The sequence below is a fragment of the Schistocerca piceifrons genome, chromosome 1, assembly GCF_021461385.2.
Source record: "Schistocerca piceifrons isolate TAMUIC-IGC-003096 chromosome 1, iqSchPice1.1, whole genome shotgun sequence".
Lineage (NCBI taxonomy): Eukaryota > Metazoa > Arthropoda > Insecta > Orthoptera > Acrididae > Schistocerca > Schistocerca piceifrons.
In genome coordinates this window covers 1,126,640,167-1,126,659,862 of record NC_060138.1, presented here as the reverse complement: position 1 = coordinate 1,126,659,862, position 19,696 = coordinate 1,126,640,167, and the positions used below count along the sequence as shown (strand labels likewise).

General features: G+C 41.4%; 1 protein-coding gene across 4 annotated transcripts in view; it reads right to left on the bottom strand.

The window, feature by feature from the left end:
• The window catches only part of LOC124779626 (serine/threonine-protein phosphatase 6 regulatory ankyrin repeat subunit C-like), a 279,597-nt gene extending 260,592 nt beyond the window's left edge, over positions 1 to 19,005 (bottom strand). Inside the window, exon 1 of one of the 4 annotated variants that reach the window (XM_047253722.1) lies at positions 18,855 to 19,005. The gene's annotated coding sequence lies outside the window, so the exon portion shown is untranslated. Of the gene's footprint in view, positions 1 to 18,558; positions 18,621 to 18,755; positions 18,817 to 18,854 lie in introns of those variants that run through there. The other 3 variants (XM_047253726.1, XM_047253723.1, XM_047253725.1) reach the window with 3 other exon arrangements.
• Between the last annotated feature and the right edge of the window lie 691 nt (positions 19,006 to 19,696).

Genomic DNA, 19,696 nt, shown 5'->3' with positions numbered 1-19,696 from the left:
GTTTGCAATCCAGTACACTGAAAATTGTAGCACCCGCAAGAAGGTGAGTGAAGTCGGAAATGCTCGATATAATTGTCCATCACAGTTCTAGTGTTCAAGTGTCTGTAATTGCCACACCTATGAGAGGAGCCATCCTGTTTAGGGGTTAGGTGTATGGGTGACAACCAGTTACTATCACAGGGCTGTAAAATTCCCACCTCAAAATAGTTCCTGTATTTGCTGGCAAACCGATTGTAACTTGAGTGGGTTAAGGTGGCGAGCCTTGTGCCGAATAGGTGGGCCCTCGGATGTGATGATGCAACAAACAGTTCCGTTAGTGATGGTAGAAACAGAATGTTTGATGACTGCATGCAGGTGGGATGTGGTGTTGGTTGATTTATTAGGGGTGCATGGCTTGGAAGCAGCGTAGTTGTCTGCTTGAGAGGGGAATGACAGCGAAAAATTGACATTTTTGCTATCTTTACGCTGACATGGATGGCAGTTTGGGAGTGCCAAGCATGAGGCAGGTGCGATCAGTATGGGTAGAGGCTGTCTATTGTCCGTAGTGTGCAAGATAGGAGTGCTCAGCAGTGGCGGTACTGCTGGCATGTGTGGAGCTATGGAGCAAGCCATGGGGAAATGTTTCTCAACACACTAAATAGGAGCATGGTGGGGGGGGGGGGGGGGGGGGGGGTCGGAGCCCAGATGGTTGGACTTGTCATGAGGTACACAAGTGTCAGTTTGTGAAACAGGTGAGAGAGACGCTGAGCGGAACACGCTTGATGGGGGTGGGGGAAGGCAGGGATAACACTGTGTGATTGAGACTGGAGTCACACGAGATAGGTGTGGTGTTGCTAACCTGTGTGCTGTTGTTGGCAGAGCTGTCAGCTGTGGCGGATGGAGACTCGGGTGTTGGCACTGCCAAGTGGTGTGAATTGATGCGGGTGGCGATCGCGGCAAGATCATCCTTGGAAATTGCAGTGCAATATTTCAAAACGGCGTTCTCATAGCGGAGGGCGCATGTCTTGGCACTTTCCACCAGGATGCGATCCACAGTTGCACAAGTCCTTCTCATGAGAGCCATGCACTCATGCACTAAACAGTTAACGGCATTTACACTCGGAGCAGGTGGCGGGGCACGGTCACACAGAATGTGAGTTACAGGTGTGGTGAAACAGAGAACCTAGAATGACATTTAGAGACAGGTGGTGATGTGATAACAAGTCTATTCCCAGAATCAGTTTTGCGATGTCCACCACGTGGATGATCCAGGGGATGGAAAGGCCATTAGAGAGGCAGAGTTGAAGCTCGATGGAGCCACAGGTCTGGAGTGTAGATGAGTTCATGGCTCACAGGAGAGATTGTGTGCATGTGAGGGTGTGTGTGATCATCGATTTAGGTACAATTGAAACATCAATTGGACCAGTGTCCACAAGGAAGTTTTGACTCAAAGAATAGTCTTTGACGTAAAGGCCGCTGTTCAACGGGATGGAGGCACGGATGGAATGTAATGTGGGTTGACGCAAACGGATGCTTGCACAGGGAGCAGCACCTTTTTGCATTGTCACAGAATACTGTGTGGTACCAACAGTGAGGGTACATTGGGAGAGGAGGCAGCCGATCATCATCTATGAGTTCGGGATCGTACACCATGGTGGTCAGCGAAGGCGCGATATGCAGCAGCTTGGTGGGCAGAGAGTGCGTGTGTCGGGTGCCAGGTGGCACAGCAGTCTGGGGGCTGGAGTGTCGCCTGCCCCTGCCTGTGGCCAGGTGAGCTACCAGTGCAGGAGGGCCAACCTATTGCGTGAGCTCCTGCTGGTGGCGCTGGTGTGTGAGCAAGTAGACCTAGTCAGCCATCCACAGATGAAAACTGATAGATTCCAGGGCGTGGGGGAGGAGATGAACCTGGAGATCTGTAGGCAGTTTTGATAACCATACTGACCACAGGGTTTCGCCCAGGATCATCTGCTTAGTGACCAGGAGACGTAGCTGGCACCAAAGCTGGAACGGGATGCGGTTGGCGAGATGTTCCTCGTATAGTATTTACAGAATAACCTCTTTTGGGGAATGCAAGAGGTGCTCAATGATAGTCTGTTTTGTGAAATCGTACTTCAAAGTTAGCGGCGGCATCAGAAGTAGGTCACAGATCAGGTCTGTGTGCCTGTGCAGTTAAGTCATGAGGCACAGGAATTTTAAATTGTCGCCAGTGATGTAGTACAGTTTGAACAAGTTCTTCACCAGTGCACACCACATTGCTGGGTCGTCCTCGGTGGTGGTGATGATGAAGGCACATCTAGTTCTGTATCTGTGTCCCTCGTATCACTTGTATGATGTGAATGCTGGACCAGTATTGTCAACGCAGATGGCATTGCGTAGGGTGTGAACGAGCAGTCTGTCAGAGCAGATGAGAATGACATTGAAGCTGCAGAACTGTCTGATGCAACGTTAGTGGCATGGGTGTCTGACACAGAAGGCATGGCCAGCGCCATGTGAAAAGTGAGTGGGTGAATGGCTGCAGCCAAAACCCACTGCAAGTTTACTTGTGGTGATTGGGGAGGTGGACATGCGTGGAGCAGTACAGTAAAATGTTCCCACTGGGATGTTGACAAGACAAGCCAGGGCATGTTCCGAGGGGCGGAAACCACAGTTAGTATCACTATGCAACACACTGTTCATGTCAGGTGGGGGGCCGTAAATTGCACTGAGGGGGCGAACAGTCACTGCGGGCGGAAACTGGCCTGGAAATGTTCATGATATACATTGGGCATTGTTCACTTTGTAAACCGATGAAGCGGTAAGGCACTCAAGCATTGCAGGTCCATAATGGGTACACGTGGTCTGTCCTAACAAAGGCAAGGTTGCAAATGGCACTGTTTTAACAGTCACCTGGGCAGCCAGGGTCTGATACGTAGTTTGTGCATGAAATGCAGAATCCACATCAGCATGATGAAATGCAGAAACTTTGCTCACCTTGTTATCATTTTCGAAATGCACATGTCGATGCACACTCTCTGGAGAGCCAAAGCCCGAGTCTGCAGTAATATGTTGCACTGTCGAGTGGCAACAGTACTGAGGCGACGAAACTGCAGGAAGCGTGTTGTAGAATCCAGGTGGTGGTGAAGCAACAAAATGTCTCACTGTAGGTGCAGGAGCTTCAATATACATATGCTGCATGGCAGGATACATGGCCAAGTGGAACGAACGAAGGTGTAAACAAACGCGCGGTGGATGTGAAAATAATTGCACTATGAGGAAACGGCGAGCGAAATCTTAGTTGGGGTCACTGTTGTATCCGTAATTGGAGAAACAACAAATAACAATTGGCGTGAGTTCCAAATTCTGTTTATTGCCAACAGTTCCACAATACTAACACAACTTGGTGCTTGATTAAGAGCACCGACTGGGCTGCAGAGTCCAAGTCCGGTATGGTAAACAGTTGTAGCACAGTGTAGCATCGTTCCCGGGTGCGATGTTGACGTACCAAGTAGGTATCCCAACACACGACTGCCAGGTGTGGTGGCGTATGCGGCTATATAGGGCGAGTGGCAGAGGAATATGCCCACCGTAACTGAGTCCGATTGTCGTGTCCTGTTATGATTGGCGGCGCGGCCTCACGTAACTATCTCTCGGGAGGACGCCAGCCGAGGTTGCCATGACAGTGCGGAGGCACTCAGTGTGTGAGGCCCGCGCCTGTGCTGTACAGCTGTGCAGAGCTGCACATAAGCGGGGCTTGCTGGCCGTTGGCTGTATGACGTAAAGACCGCGACCACGCAGCTGCAGGCGCCACAGTGGGATTTCTGTTGGGTTATAGCCCATGGAAACACACTCATTTCCGTAAGACTCGTTATATTTCATTACAGATGTCCACAATACAAGTCATACAGCCAACTGCACTGGCAAGATGGCGTGGGCAAGTAGGTTACACAGTCAAAGAAGTTGCAATGGCAGAGACATGTCATTATTACTTTTCGACACCACACTGTATTATAATGTTTGTGTAATCTTAACACTGTTATCCTGACACAGTATGACTGACAAATGATGTAGCTATGGTTTTAGAAAAATAATATCCAGCATCCTTCCTTGTCTCTGCTTCTCATGGACAGTGTCTCTAGGCCTACCATTGACACGCCTGTCACGTTCAAGTGAGCGAGTTATGATAGATCCTGCACCTCTTGCAGAGGAGACAGTATCCACTGGAGAGGATAGTACTTGAGATATGTTAAGTATTTATAGTACATGGCTCTCAACATTCCATCCCATACACCCAAACAGCTTCTAATCAGTTCACAGTAATCAGAGCAATTTACAGCTACCTGTAAACAGCAACTATATTTGTATTTCTTTATTCATACAGTAAATCATGATTCAGTTCATATTTTGTACAAACAATGCAGGATAAGTCAGGATTCCCATACCACATACAAGTTTATTCATACTGTGATTTAGAAAACAACATTGAACACACGTTGAATAGTGGAAACACAATTATAAAAACAACACAATCACCAAAATAATAGTGTGGTTAAGAATACTGCTATGTAGTCAATTAATTATATTTTCTTGGTGTTCCAATAGCTCAGAAACAGAATGGAAGCAGTGGTCAAGCAAGTACTCTTTCAGTTTCACTTCGAACTTATGTATATTTTGTGTCTCTTTCCGATAGGATGGCATGTGGTTGTAAAACATGATGTAAGTACTTTCTGTATTGTCATGCAGCTAATGCTTTTGACTAGTATCACAAAAGTGAAAATCACAATTATGCTTTATGATATTTTCTTCTCCTAAAATACTTTTATGAATATTGGTGTTTCATAGATATATAAGCAAGGAAGGGGCAGAGAATTAAGACTATTAAATGTTGTGCTTAGAGTGGTCACAGCTTTTAGCATGTTTTATTATTCTAATAATCTTTTTTCGTTGTCTAAATTTTCTTCTGTTACTTATGAAGCTCTCCCAAAAGATAATTCCATTCATCAATAGTGAATAGATACTACCATGGTACTACTTTTTATGCATGGCTTGTATTTTGTGCTAGGATTCTTACAGCATATGTAAGTGTATTTAACTTTTTATTTACATTATTCAGACACCTCTCTTATTACGGGATATCGTGGGATTGTATACTTAAAAATATTTTAATCAGTCTTTCCTTCTTATCCCATTCGGTAAGTCTCCCCTGATCCAGGGTTCTGGGTGACTTTTCCGAACTCCACCCCCTTTCCTAAAGCTCTCCAGTACTTTTCCTTCATCACTCTTCTCTCCCTTTCACCTGTGTGCCAGAAAAATGAGCCACTGGCTCCAAAAGCTCACATATGTAAAACATTGTTATATGTGTGTTCTCCTGGTACCACTTGGTGAATAGATTTTTTATATGTCTGATTACATTACATTGTCAAAAATTGATTATTTTCATTGCTATAAAAATTTTGTCACATTTGCAGATGAGACAGTTTTTCCATCAATCTTAAAATCGTTGTTGCTGGGTGGTGTTTCTGTGAAGTGTGTCACTGTTTTTGCAGAATTTATTTTTCAGAATTTATTATAAGCTTATTTGTTCTGAACCTTCATGTTAAATTTTGTATCCACATCTACATCTATATTTATACTCTGCAAATCACCATTATGTGCATGGCAGAGGGCATGTCCTGTTGCACCAGTTATTAGGGTTTCATCCTGTTCCATTCACATATGGAGCAAGGGAAGAATGATTGTTTGAATTTCTCTGTGCATGTTGTAATTACTCATGTGGGGGTTGTAGTCTGTACCTACAGTAATTTAAAACTGGTTCTTCAAACCTTTTTTTTAATAGGCTTTCTCGGTATAGTTTCAACTACCTTCAAGAGTCTTCCTGTTCAATTCCTTCAGTAGCTCTGTGACACTCCCCCATGGATTAAACAAACCTGTGACCATTCATGCTGTCCTTCTCTGTATATATTCAATATCCCATGTTAGTCTACCTGGTGTGGTTCCCACGCACTTGAGCAATATTCTACAACCACTCACATGAGCGGGTGTGACCTGTGCCTTTTCCCAAGAGCTGGGCACTGTTTTCTGATCAAGGGATCTATGACAGATTACAGTTAGAAGATGGATTAACTCAGTCGCAAAATGTATTACATCTGCAGCTGTTTTTTGCAGGCTGTCTTCAGCACATGACTTAATTAGGATATTTGTGTCATCTGCCGATAGTATTGTTGTCCTTTTAATTTTTCTGGTAAATCATTAACACAAAGAATGAAAAGAATGGGCCCATGGACTGACCCTTGAGACACTCCATATCACATTTTTTTTGGGCATTACTATAAAAATTAGAAATTTTGTACATTTTGATATCTTTGTATTTTATTTGAGTGATCTGTTTAAGATCATGATGGTAATGGTGGTTCCATCTGTTTGGTAGGTCTCGTATTCCATAATTACTTAGCTTCTGCAACAGGATGTCATGATCAGTTACACCGAAAGCTTTACAAAGACCAAGAAGTACGTCAGAAACATGTTGCATATTATCTAAAGCAGTTAGAATTTCACCTATAAAGGTAAAAATAGCTGACACTGTTGATCTACCAATACTGAATCCATGTTGTGAATCAATTATTATTATTTCTTTATTTATGAAGGCTGTTAGTCTTCTATGAAACAATTTTCAAGAATTTCACCAAAGACTGGCAGCACTGATACAGGTCTATAGCTTGCAGGCTCATATTTGTCTCCATTGTTGTACAGTGGTGTTACTTTCACCATTTTCAGATTTTCGGGAATATACCACTCATAAACAATGAGTTGAAAATATCTGTTAATGGTTCTGTGATAAATACTGCATCTTGGTTTGACGGTAATACCTGATATTTCATCAGCATCTGTGGAATATTTAGTGGGTAACCTCTCTTAATTATAAGAATTTCTCAGGTATTATAGGAAACATGAATAGAGTTCTTGTATAAATATTTGAATTGGAATGTAGTGTATTGTTTTCTGGTAGTGAGTTGCAATGTTTGGTAATCAGGTGTTGTGCTTTTTTTGAAAAGTAACTGTAAGGTTTATAAGCCATTACTGTGGAGTCAGTTATTTTATTGTTATTTTCAAGAAGTTCTGTGTTGCTATGGTTTAATGATGTAGTACCTGTTTCTTTTTTGGGTTGCTTTAGTCTTGTTTCTGGAGTTTTCTATTTGTCTGTCATTTTCCATCGTCTTTGCTTTTGATGTAACTTGTCAAAGTATTTGTTTATATTGTTTAAAATAGTTAAATAAAAGCAGGATTGCTGGTTTTCGTTGAGTATTCATTGAATTTCCTTTTATTCTGGCATTATTCCTGTTGTGATAAATTTATGTCGATTACACACAGAATGTTTGTTTAGGAAAAGTTATTTCTAAAAAATGTTTATGTGGCCATAAATTTATTAAACTTTTATCTGTGTCGTTTGGACTGTAAACATCGTCCCAGTTCGCTCTTCTCAAGAGAGAACAAAAGTAATCTACATTTTCATCATTGAACTTTCTGACATTAGCTCTAGTTTGTAAGGGTTTTTTGTCTGCTTGAACAGCCATTGTTAGTATTTGGCATGGTGATCACTAAAACCAGTGTTTACAGTTGTGTGTTGCTGGTATAAATTATATGCACTGTATTTACAAAAACCCGATCAATGGTTGTTGCGGAAGTACTAGTTCTATGAGCTGGGTTAGTTACAGTTGGTTTTAAGTTAAAGGACTTAAGTTGATTCTTGATTTCATCTTTAATTTATAAGGTTTGGAGGAATCAACATTGAAGTCTCCACATATAAAAATATTTTTCTTCAGGGTGTTGAAATTCTCTAACAACTCTCCCATATACTATAAAAAAAACTTTTTTATCGCCAACTAGTGACCTATATACACAGATGGTTATACACAGCCCGTTCCTAGGAACAGCATTCAAATTGGGGCTACATGCTGACTGGTACAATTTATATCTTAACACTTAACAATTACCTATAAACTACCCTCACCGACATGTTTCTCACTTCAAGACGTGTTACGTTACAAAGAGTTCTCTTATGACCTCTAGCTACAAACACCCAACAAATTGGTTTGTGTAAATAAAGGGAGTAAAATCTCTACCATAACTTTGCTTCCCTGAATTATGTTGACTTATGCTCACTTGCAAACATAAGTAACAATGCAAAAAGAGAAAAAAAAGCAGTGATAATGTATCGTAAGAGAATAGCCGACAAAGTTTACTGTTGTTGAAGGGGGTAACTAAATCGAACGTGACATAACACTTAAAATACGAGGTCTATTCCAAAAAATTCACGAACTTTATTCACAAAATTTTTCAACACTTAACCTTTACTTACAGTGCATAGTTTCCATCGAAACCTCTCCTCCACAACTAATATGCCGCTCCCAACACCATTTTGACTTCTGGAAACAGTCTTGGTACGCCTCCTTCTGCATAGCGCGAAGCGCCGCCTGCGATTTTCTTTTATCTCATCTATCATTGCAAATCTTCGTCATTTCTACTGGGTTTCCAACTTAAGAAATAAAAAAAAAGTTCTCAAAGCCCAGGTCTGCTGAGCATGGATGATGAGGCAGCACAGTGATTTCGTTTTTTGTGCAATAGTCTCGCACCAACTGAGATGAATGGGCAGGTGCGTTATCGTGATGCAAAAGCCATGAATTGTCTCGCCACATTTCAGGCCGTTCCCTTCTCACATTTTCTCGCAGGCAACAAGTCCTGATAGTACCATAGTACAGTTTGTCCCTGTGGCACGAATTCATGATGAACTAATCCTTCGAGGCCAAAGAGAACAATCAGCATGGCTTTGACATTTGACCTGAACTGACAAGCTTGGTTTGGTCTTTGAGAAGACTGAACTTTGGTCTCAACATTATAACCGTAGACCCACGTCTCGTCACCAGTTCTCTTAACGAACATCTCGTCCTCATTTGCACGATCCAAAAGCTCTTCACAGATTGCGAGGCGATGGCCTTTCTGGACTTGACTCATGAGCCTTTGGGCGAACTTGACGGCAACACGACGCATTCCAAGATACTATGTCAGGATTTCATGACATGAGCCAACTGAAATGTTACATCCTTCTGCAGTCTCTCGAACAGTCAGTCTTCGACTGATATGCACAATTTCGTTTACGTTCCTGACATGAGTGTCGTCGGTAGGCATCAAAGGGCATACTGCACAAGGGTCATCTTTAACTTCCATCCAGCCATTTTTAACCCGTACTCGTAATACCGATTATGGCTTAAGCAGTCATCACAGTACGCCTACTGCATCATTTGGTGTGTCTCTAAAGAGGTTTTCTTGAGTTTCGCGCAAAATGTAATGCAGCCACGTTGCTGCTCCAACTCTGCCATCTCGAAATTCACAAACTGTGAGACACAACATCCTACTCAGTGCAGCACTAAACAGTACCTAACAGACATGCAATAATGGGTTTACACATGAAATACTGGCATATGCAGGGATGCCAACCGCATTCAGCCTCGGGTCTACGATATTTCCGAACTGGGTCAAAAACTTTACAGTGTCCCCACCCCCTCCCATTCGAGCGTTTGAGAGAGGACGTCAAAAATTTTTAAAAAATCGATTTTTCAAAAATATCTTCATTTTGCAGCACACATTTTTCTGAAGAGTTTGATGTATAAAACATATATGCTCGTGGAAAAGTAAAAATGTTATTCACTCTTAGTGTGCCAAAGTGCAGTGCCACACCTCTTCACACAGCCTTCTCCTATCGCACATCACTGTATTTCACTCTGTGGAATTCAAACGTGTTATTTTGTAATGGAAGCCATCAAACCAATAATCACGACAGTGGAAATTAAAATGTTCTGTGGTGCCTCTCCTGCTCCCAGTCGGCCGGTTTGACATCATATCCCCCTTGAAATGGTTCAAATGGCTCTAAGCACTATGGGACTTAACATCTGAGGTCACCAGTCCCCTAGACTTAGAACTCCTTAAACCGAACTAACCTAAGGACATCACACACATCCATGCCCAAGGCAGGATTCGAACCTGCAACCGTAGCAGCAGTGTGGTTCCGGGCTGAAGCGCCTAGAACCGCTCGGCCACAGTGGCCAGCCTCCCCCTTTAAATATCTCACAGTTAATACTGGGTGGGATTATTTGTGAGCAGGAGAATAAGAACTCTTCAGAAAAGTTGCACTCTTTATTGCTTATTAGCAACTAAATTTCTCTTTTGTGTGACATGAAGTTAAATATATGAAACATAAAACCAGGAAAGACAAGAGACAAGCAAGATGGCACACGTTTCCTCGTAAGTCCTAGCATTTTTTTCTCTTTAATGTTGCTACAGTTTTACACGGTGTGCCTTTCTTTCTGCGAAAGAATCTATTACCGCTTCAAAATCCATCAAATTTTATATGCTACATGAAAAATCAAAATGTCACTCTGATCCTGGCAGAGGTTCGAGTCGTCCCTCGGGCATGGATGTGTGTGTTTGTCCGTAAGATAATTTAGGTTAAGTAGTGTGTAAGCTTAGGTACTGATGCCCTTAGCAGTTAAATCCCATAAGACTTAAAAAAAAAATTATCGCTGTCTAATACTGAAAAAGCTGCTAACAGGAATAGTACTCCAAGACTGGTGCAGTTTCTTGATTTGTTTACGTCTATTTTGTCACTGTCTACTAGAAAAACGAAACAGGCCTTTCTAATATTGCAGCAAATGTAACACATGCCAAATAAGCAAGACTGATTACGTACAAACAATCATGTTTAAATACTTCATTTACATAAATAACACGACAGAACATAATTCACGAAGTACCAATATCAATTGCTTGTTAGGCCTACTACAAGCGAAAAGTTTTGTTTGGAAATAGTTTCACATTTCATTCATACGTTTCAGTTTCTCAAGCATGAGATCGTACTACTGTACGAAATCTTTATATAAATTTGGAATCGTCATATTCTACCACATAATTTAGTTATGTCCCCATTTCTTGCTCTAACGAACAATCTTGTCATCACTAATTCTGTAACTATTCCTGCCACTGTTGTAACTTATTCTCCGGTTAACTTCACTAACCCTGCCAGAATCACAGGTTCTGTTATCCCGCATTTATTCTTCGGCCAGGCATTATTACTTGCTCGTGCATCGCGTATTCCGCGCTATTCCGAGAATAGAGCTTCAAGCGACTGCTAGCCAGGGAGTGCACAACTGGTGGTGTACCTATCTGCAAAAATTGTCTGTCAAAATTTCTGATGCACCATGAAGATAATATGTAATCTTTCTCACCTGTTATTCCTATTAGTCGTTTATTTCCATCCTGGTAGTCTGAATCTGTGGATTTCACTAATAAATATAACAACGCTGATCTTTCGCACACCCAACCAACCACATAAACAAACAGCGATTGGCATTCATCCGTTTTGGTTTATTCGGCTCAGCTCGTATAACCCCATTCCCCTTTTGTCTGCGGGAAAGTTTTATTTTTTTATTTTTATTTCTAATGCGATGGGGATTCCCCTAGTCAATCAAGTATTCATGCGGCTCGCAGTTCTAAGCCGTATTTTATAGTAATATTCCTCTAACAACTAATAACCGAATTCAAAAACATAAGGTACCGTTAACAGCTTCTTAAGGATCCATCCCGTTTAATAAAAAACAGCATTTCTTACACAGACAGTAATAGTTTAATATGTGCTTAAATTTATCCCACGTCAGCGAATTCAGCTGCTTACATGTAGCACAAACCACATTGATCCCAACTCGTTTTTGATAGTGACTCAGAATGGTCAAATTGCTAATAAGCACCATCCTTTCTGCACTCTTCCTATGCATCCGTCAAGTGACGTGAACATTATAAGACCATGCACGGCAGGTGAACTTTATTTTCACAGGGATAATGTGGACTCTAGTCAATTAGACATCCATACTGTATTCTTTCTTTTCATTTATTGAAAACTAATCAGCGTCATTTTATGGCATTTTCTGCACTCTTAACCACAGCGACACTGCAGCATCAAATAATGTCTGACACAGGTACAACAGTACCGTCGCGAAAAACTTCGTTCTCATAGTGACAGTATCCCATCATACCCCGTGGCCAACCGTGCAGTTTGAAGGTCCTAACACAAACTGTTCAGAAGTTATCACGAATTTATTTCATATAAATCAGTAATTGTCAACTTGTAAGTCTGTCGTTGTGGGTTGAGGGGATGTGATAGAGGGAATGTTCTCTTGTTTATAGTCCAGCGCTGACAATCCACGGGCGTGTATATCTCGTACCATTCAGCTGTTGTAGCATACATTTCGACACGGAAGTTACGTGGATTCCCGAATGCCCATTGTAGAAGCGGCCGTCTTCAACTCAGGTACTTATTTGAAGTAAAGACTATGAAATTAGCTTATGGCTGTTGTAATACAACGCGCTAAGTAGAAGGAAAAAACATTCAAAGTTTCTAGTAATCATTTGTAATCATGTCTCATATTGCATGATGTGTTTCAATATAAGTAAATTTATTGTTGTGAATCAATACAACACTTCGTCAGGCAGTTACTGTGTCAACACTTTGGGGTCGCTGAGGGCCACAGGATTCCAAATCAGACGACAGTCAACACGAATTATTTTAATGATCAGAATTTTGAGGGGCCGGTGGCTAAAATACACCGCGCGGGATTAGCCGAGCGGTTTAGGGCGCTGCAGTTTTGGACTGTGCGGCTGGTCCCAGCGGAGGTTCGAGTCCTCCCTCGGGCATGGATGTGTGTGTTTGTCCTTAGGATAATTTAGGTTAAGTAGTGTGTAAGCTTAGGGACTGATGACCTTAGCAGTCAAGTCCCATAAGATTTCACACACATTTTTGGCTAACTTATCACACCCTTAACATAGCTACAATACTGGAGGCTCATAACGTACTAATTTACACTGAAGAGCCGAAGAAACTAGTACACCTGTCTAATATCGTGTCTGGCGAGCACGCCCAAGTGCCGCAACGTGGCATGACTCAACTTATGTCTGAAGTAGCGCTGGAGGGCTATCCATAAACCCGTAAGAGTACGAGGGGTTGGAGATCTCTTCTTAACAGCACATTGCAAGGTATCCCAGATATACTCGATAATATTCATATCTGGGGAGTCTGGAGGCCAGCGGAAGTGTTTAAAACTCAGAAGTGTGTTCCTGGAGCCACTCTGTAGCAATTCTGGACATGTGGGGTGTCGCACTGTCGTGCTGAAACTGTTCAAGTCCATCGGAATGCACAATGGCTACGGATGGATGCAGGTGATGAGACAGGATGCTTACGTGTGTGTCACCTGTCAAGAGTTGTATCTAGATGTATCAGGGGTCCCATATCGCTCCAACTGCACATGCCAGACACAGGGCCTCCACCAGCTTGAACAGTCCCCTGGTGACAAGCAGCGTCCATGGATTCATGAGGTTGTCTCCATACCCGTACAAGGCCATCCACTCGATATGATTTGAAACGAGTCACGTTCGGCCAGGCAACATATTTCCCATCATCAAGAGACCAATGTCAGTGTTGATGGGCCCAGACGAGGCGTAAGGCTTTGTGTCGTGCAGTAATCAAGGGTTCATGAGTGGGCCTTCGGCTCCGACAGCCATATCTATGATTTTCCGTTAAATGGTTCGCACACTGACACTGGTTTATGGTCCAGCATTGAAATCTGCAGCAATTTGTGGAAGGGTTGCACTTCTTTCTCATTGAACGATTCTCTTCAGTCGTCGTTGGTCCAGTTCTTGCAGGATCTTTTTCCGGCTGCAGCGATGTCAGAAATTTGATACTGTACAGGATTCCTGGTATTCACGGTACACTCGTGAAATGATCGTACAGGAAAATCCCCATTTCATCGCTACCTCGGAGATGCTGTGTCCCAGCGCTCGTGCGCCGACTATAACACCACGTTCAAATTCACTTAAATCTTGAACCCTACCATTGTAGCAGCAGTAACCAATCTAACAACTGCGCCAGACACTTGTTGTCTTATATTGGCTTTGCTGACGGCAGCGCCGTATTCCGCCTGTTTACATATCTCTGTATTTGAATACGCATGCCTATACCAGTTTCTTTGACGCTTCAGTGTATGTAGGTTACCGACTAACAATAAGATCATTGCATATGCGGAGCGAAGTGCCGCCCCGCAGGGTCAGTATTGGCGCTTCGGCAAAAAAAAAGTCTGGCCACTGATCTCGATAATAGTGTTTGAAGGTAAAACTGAAAGTTTGTGTTTAAAAAATGAAACGTAAGTGGAAATGTAGGGCAAAGTGCCTGTAATTAAAATTGCAATTTAAGATGGGACAGGCGGCAGCAGTATTGAATTGTCTTTGGGTAGCCTACACCGGATTCATAAATATGATTTAAACAAAAAAAATAAATAAAAATAAAAATGGCTCTGAGCACTATGGGACTTAACTTCTAAGGTCATCAGTTCCCTAGAACTTATAACTACTTAAACCACACTAACCTAAGGACATCACACCCATCCATGCCTGAGGCAGGATTCGAACCTGCGACCGCAGCGGTCGCGCGGTTCCGGACTGTAGCGCCTAGAACCGCTCAGCCAATCCGGCCGGCTACTATTTAAACAGGTAAATTACTTGCTTAGATGATTTTCTGAATAAGTATAGTAATTATAATTATTAATTTTTACTGAGAAATTGCAGTCTGCAACGGCCTGCAGCCAATTTAAAAATGCAACATTCATGGATGTAAGTGAACTTGGAAAAAGATTCTACACAACTCACGGCCTCTGTCTGAACAGACGGGGGGAAGGAAATTCACTACTCGCTAGATTTTAGAAACGGTATGTAAAAAATTGCATCTGAAGCACGATATCTCCGAAGCTATACCCCTCCTCAACGACAAATGTGTTGTGTATCATTCTATAGACAAAAGGGTGTGATAACAGAAATGACATCTCTTAGGGCTGGAAACATTTAGCACTATGCCAGATGAGCAGAAAACTATACAATGGAAGCACCCACCAATTCTGAGCATGGTAAGGAAATTTGCAGAAATGATGGGTTGCAATAAGCCAACAACGGAGCAGCAGTAACGAGGCAGCCACATGGATGTGTATCCAAGGAGCAGAAAGCATTCGGAAGTCAATGAGACAAAAGAAAACTCCAGGCACCTGCACAGATGATTTCTTTAGGACAGGATCCCTCCAAACAAAACTCACGTATGTGATTTAATAAAAATGCCCTTATCAAATTTGGATGTTAATTTAAAATCTAATAGGCAAATAAATTGCAGTTACAAGTCTCTCTCCATATACCATCGGAATGTTCAGTCAATCACAAACAAGGTTTTAGATATTGAGGTTTTGCTATAAACATACAACTACCTTTTGTCAGTGTTCTATGTTTGTCAGAACACTTTTCAAAAGCAGATCAGATTTCTTCATTTCCAGTACCAGGCTACACACTTGCAAACTACTTCTGTAGAAGAAATCACAGAAATAGAGGTACTGGTGTTTTAACTAAACGTGGGCTGAAATTCAAAACTGCTGACAGTTTTCAGTATCTCAATGCAGAAAGAGATTTTGAAGCAACAGTTGCAGAAATCTGTGGTGCAAATGTAGTTTTCATGTTTATCTACCACTCTCCAAACGGGAACTTTGAGGCATTTGTCAATCAACATGAAACATTACTACATAGGTTACATGTAGGCAAGAAATCAATAGTACTGTGTGAGGGATTCAACACTGACATTCTTGCAACAAGAAGGCGAAAAGATCTGTAGCTCAACCTAACAGATACTTTCAATTTAAAACAAACAATTACAACCCCAAAGAGAATTACAAAAACTTCTACGACTGCAGCAGACCAATATTTGTTAACACACACTATACAACGAAATGTGTAAATATAAATTTTAGTGACCATGAAGTCGAAATGGTAACCCTCTCAGGCTGTTTACTGTCTATCCAAAACCATAAAATAAATGTGATTGCAATAAGGTTCAACACACAGAGTGTAGAAACATTCAGTCACTTATTATCAAGAGAAAGGTCAGAAGAAATTTCTCAGGTGAATGACACCAACAAAAAGTTTGAAAAGTTCTCTGATATTTTCAGCTATTATTTTGAAAGAGCATTTCCTCTAAAAACACAGGTGGTAAGGAAAGTCTCAAACAACAGGCAAAGAAAATTGCTCAGTTACTGAAGAAACCACAACATATCCCCTCTCCTTAACAGTTATATTGCAAAATACAGTCAGGTGCATAGAAAAGTCAAACATCAGGCAAAAAAAATGGCCAATGATAATTTTATATCAGAGGCAGAAAATAAAAGCAAAGGAATCTGGAAAGCAATGAAGCACGAAGGAAATAGTAAAAATGAAAATATCAACCTGAACTGTGACAACAAGAGAACTACTGACCCGCAGGATATTGCAAATCTGTTCAGGGAATGCCATGAAAAGAGTACAAAAATCTAACAATGAACAATAAGAGAGACAGCCCAATCAACCAACAGTACAAAGGAAATTCTAGCCTCCATTCTATCTGTTTCTATGAAACATCCCCAAATTACTTCTGTCACATAGAAAGAACCTTCAGAAAAATGTTCTCAGCAATAGATGGTATTCCAGACTTCATCATAAAGGAATGTGTTATAAACATTGCAACGCCCCTTGTAGACATAATCAACACATCCTTCTCGGAGGAACATTTCCTGACTGTCTCAAAATTGCCAAAGTGATCCCTATTCATAAAAAAATTGACAAAGCAAATGTGGAAAACTATACACCAATCAATTTATTATCAGTTTTTTTTTCACACTCACTGAAAGAATCATGTATAATAGGTGAATGGAATTTTTGGATAAGAATAAAATCCTCACTGATGCCCAGTATGGTTTTCGGAAAAATAAATCTATGACTAGTGCTATATTATAACTTCTTGCAAAATTCTCTAGAAGCACAGAATAATAAACAAAATGCTGCTGATATTTTCTTAGATCTAAGCAAAGCTTTTGACATCTTGGACCACAGAATCCTGTTGGAAAAATTTCAGAAGTATGGCATTAGAGGCACCATATTAAAATGGTTCTCATACTACTTCACAGAGCAGAAACAGAAAGTAGCAATAACACATGAACTAAATGATAACACTAGACCCTATTTTTCAGATGCAGGAATAATCAAAAGCGAAATCCCTCAAGGATCCATTCTTAGGGCTATCCTTTCCCTTCTATATCATAAATGACATAGATGTAAGCACAGAATAGCGAATACTTACCTGGTTTGCAGATGACACTAGCATCCTTCTTATGTGGAAAACACTAACACAGGTATGAGGAAACATAAATAAAGCTACAGACCAGCTAAATGACTGCTATGGAGGAAATAAACTAGTAATAAACACACCCAAAACAACTGATCTTAATCACTGTTTTCAATCACTGTTTAAAAGGGAAATCCTGCAACACCTCTGCGACAATAAACGCCAGTGGCATTACATTCTCACTGGAATAGAAACTTTTAGTCTTAGAGCTTCATGATTTTAAATGGCAGACACACACAACAAAAATAAATACAACACTAAAAAAAGCATGCTACAGTCTACGTTTACTTGCATACACTGTTTGAATTGCATACTTTGCACAGTTCCACCATATTCTACAGTATGGAATTATAGTCTGGGCTTCCACAACTTCTTGACCCAAAAAAAGAGTTAAAAGAGCAATACATCATGCACAACAGACTGACTCCTGCAGGGTCCTCTTTCAGAAGTCTTCAATACTCCTCTCCCCAGTCTTTTTATTCTAGAAACTTGTAAATATGTACGTAAGAATTTCTTATGAGATACAGAAAAACTTTAATGTACAATAACATAATACCAGGCAAAAAGGCCCATCTCCTGTCAGTAAGGCCAATAGCCTTTGAAACTTCCACTACAAATTGCGTAATAAAAATGTATAATGATCTGCTAGATAAAATAAAAGTTATTTCTTCATTTTCACTATTTCATAAATCCATAAGGGCATTCTTATTAGATCACTGCTTCTATTCAGTGGCAGAATTTTTTAACCATATTAAGTATAACAGACTGGAAGCAAGAATATGCAAAAACTGTGCTACTGCTGCTAGAGCTAAATTAAAAAGAATGGATTTATTGTACCACTGAAATAAATTTTGTTGATGTGTGTGTGTGTGTGTGTGTGTGTGTGTGTGTGTGTGTTCGGCAGCAAGTCGCAGCTCTTTTCGCTCGGAACCACATTTGCTTTTGTAATAACCTTGAGCACGCTTCTTTGTATGGGAATTTCACGCTGGATCTGTAATGGGCGTCTGATCTGGATTACAACGATAATTTGACAGAAATTCCACTAGTTTATGACGAGTGTGCTTGGAACAGTTTAAAGAAGGGGCATTGTTAATATTTGTACTTCTTTTGAATATATCTTACACTCGCCCCTCAAAAAGAAAAACGACCCATAAAAAACCTTACAGTAAAGTTATTTCATATAAACTAGTAAACTACTCTAATGTGAATCGGTGCCTGAATGCAGAAAATTCGAAATACCTAACTGATGCGCTTACTTATGATTGATTAAAGTGAGATAAGAATACCACTACCGGTAATAAAAACAGTTTTATTCACACCATTACGCTATTAGAATGCCAGCCATTTCCTGGTATTATCTATGCTCATTCGCGATAGTGGTTTGCGAACGACACACCCAGTTTGAAGTAGTGCTGGTATTTCATATGTGTAGCTGAAGTTTGATTACATTTCTTAGTTTTAACCACAGGTAATCAGCGTTTCATTTTGGTCGCTAAAATGTATTCCGATATCTTACTTTGGCACTCAGTCGACCAAAACAAATAAGCCTTGATTACACACGTTTTACAATTGTCAGCCGTGTAGCTACATTGCGGGTAAATTGTGGTGTACTCACCAGATGTCGTTGCCTGCGAACCACGCCTGGAACTGACGATCACAAGGCGCGTCCGTTGACTTGCAGCAGTTGCACAAGGTTATCAGTTGCTTTTGTGTGGACTCATGTGGTGCAATTCCCGTAACAAGCGGTTTGCAAATCTATCTACGTTCCTGAATCGTCGTCGTTCCGAATGCGAGTCCAGTGTGCTAACCACTGCGCCGGCCGGAGTGACCGAGCGGTTAAAGGCGCTACAGTCTGGAACCGCACGACCGCTACGGTCGCAGGTTCGAATCCGGCCTCGGGCATGGCTGTGTGTGATGTCCTTAGGTTAGTTAGGTTTAAGTAGTTCTAGCGGACTTATGACCACAGCAGTTGAGTCCCATAGTGCTCAGAACCATTTGAACCATTTTGCCAACCACTGCGCCACCTCGCTCGGTCTCTTGTTTTGGTATTTACTTGTCGGAAAAAGGGGTTACCAATGGTGTATAGTACCGCACTCTACAAATACATCTATACAAAACTCCTGAAAGTTTTTGAGTGAGAAGATGCGCAAAATGTAGTTGCACTGTACCGGCAAATTGCCAACACGTCGACGTCTCGGACTAAGATTAATGTGAATCTATTTGTAATACATCCCACTATCGAAACAACTGCTACAATCCGTTCTTGCTACCGTTGTTGTGTTTCGTGTAAAATGTTTGATCCTCCCAGGATTCGAACATGTGACCTTATTATCCGCAGTCAGATGTGTTAACTGTCTTTCTCTGTTTCCCTCGCGGCCGCGCGCGCGCGCGCGCGCGCGTGTGTTTCTTTCTTTTTTTTCCCGTTGCGCCGCTGAGCGCCTCATGATATATGTGTCT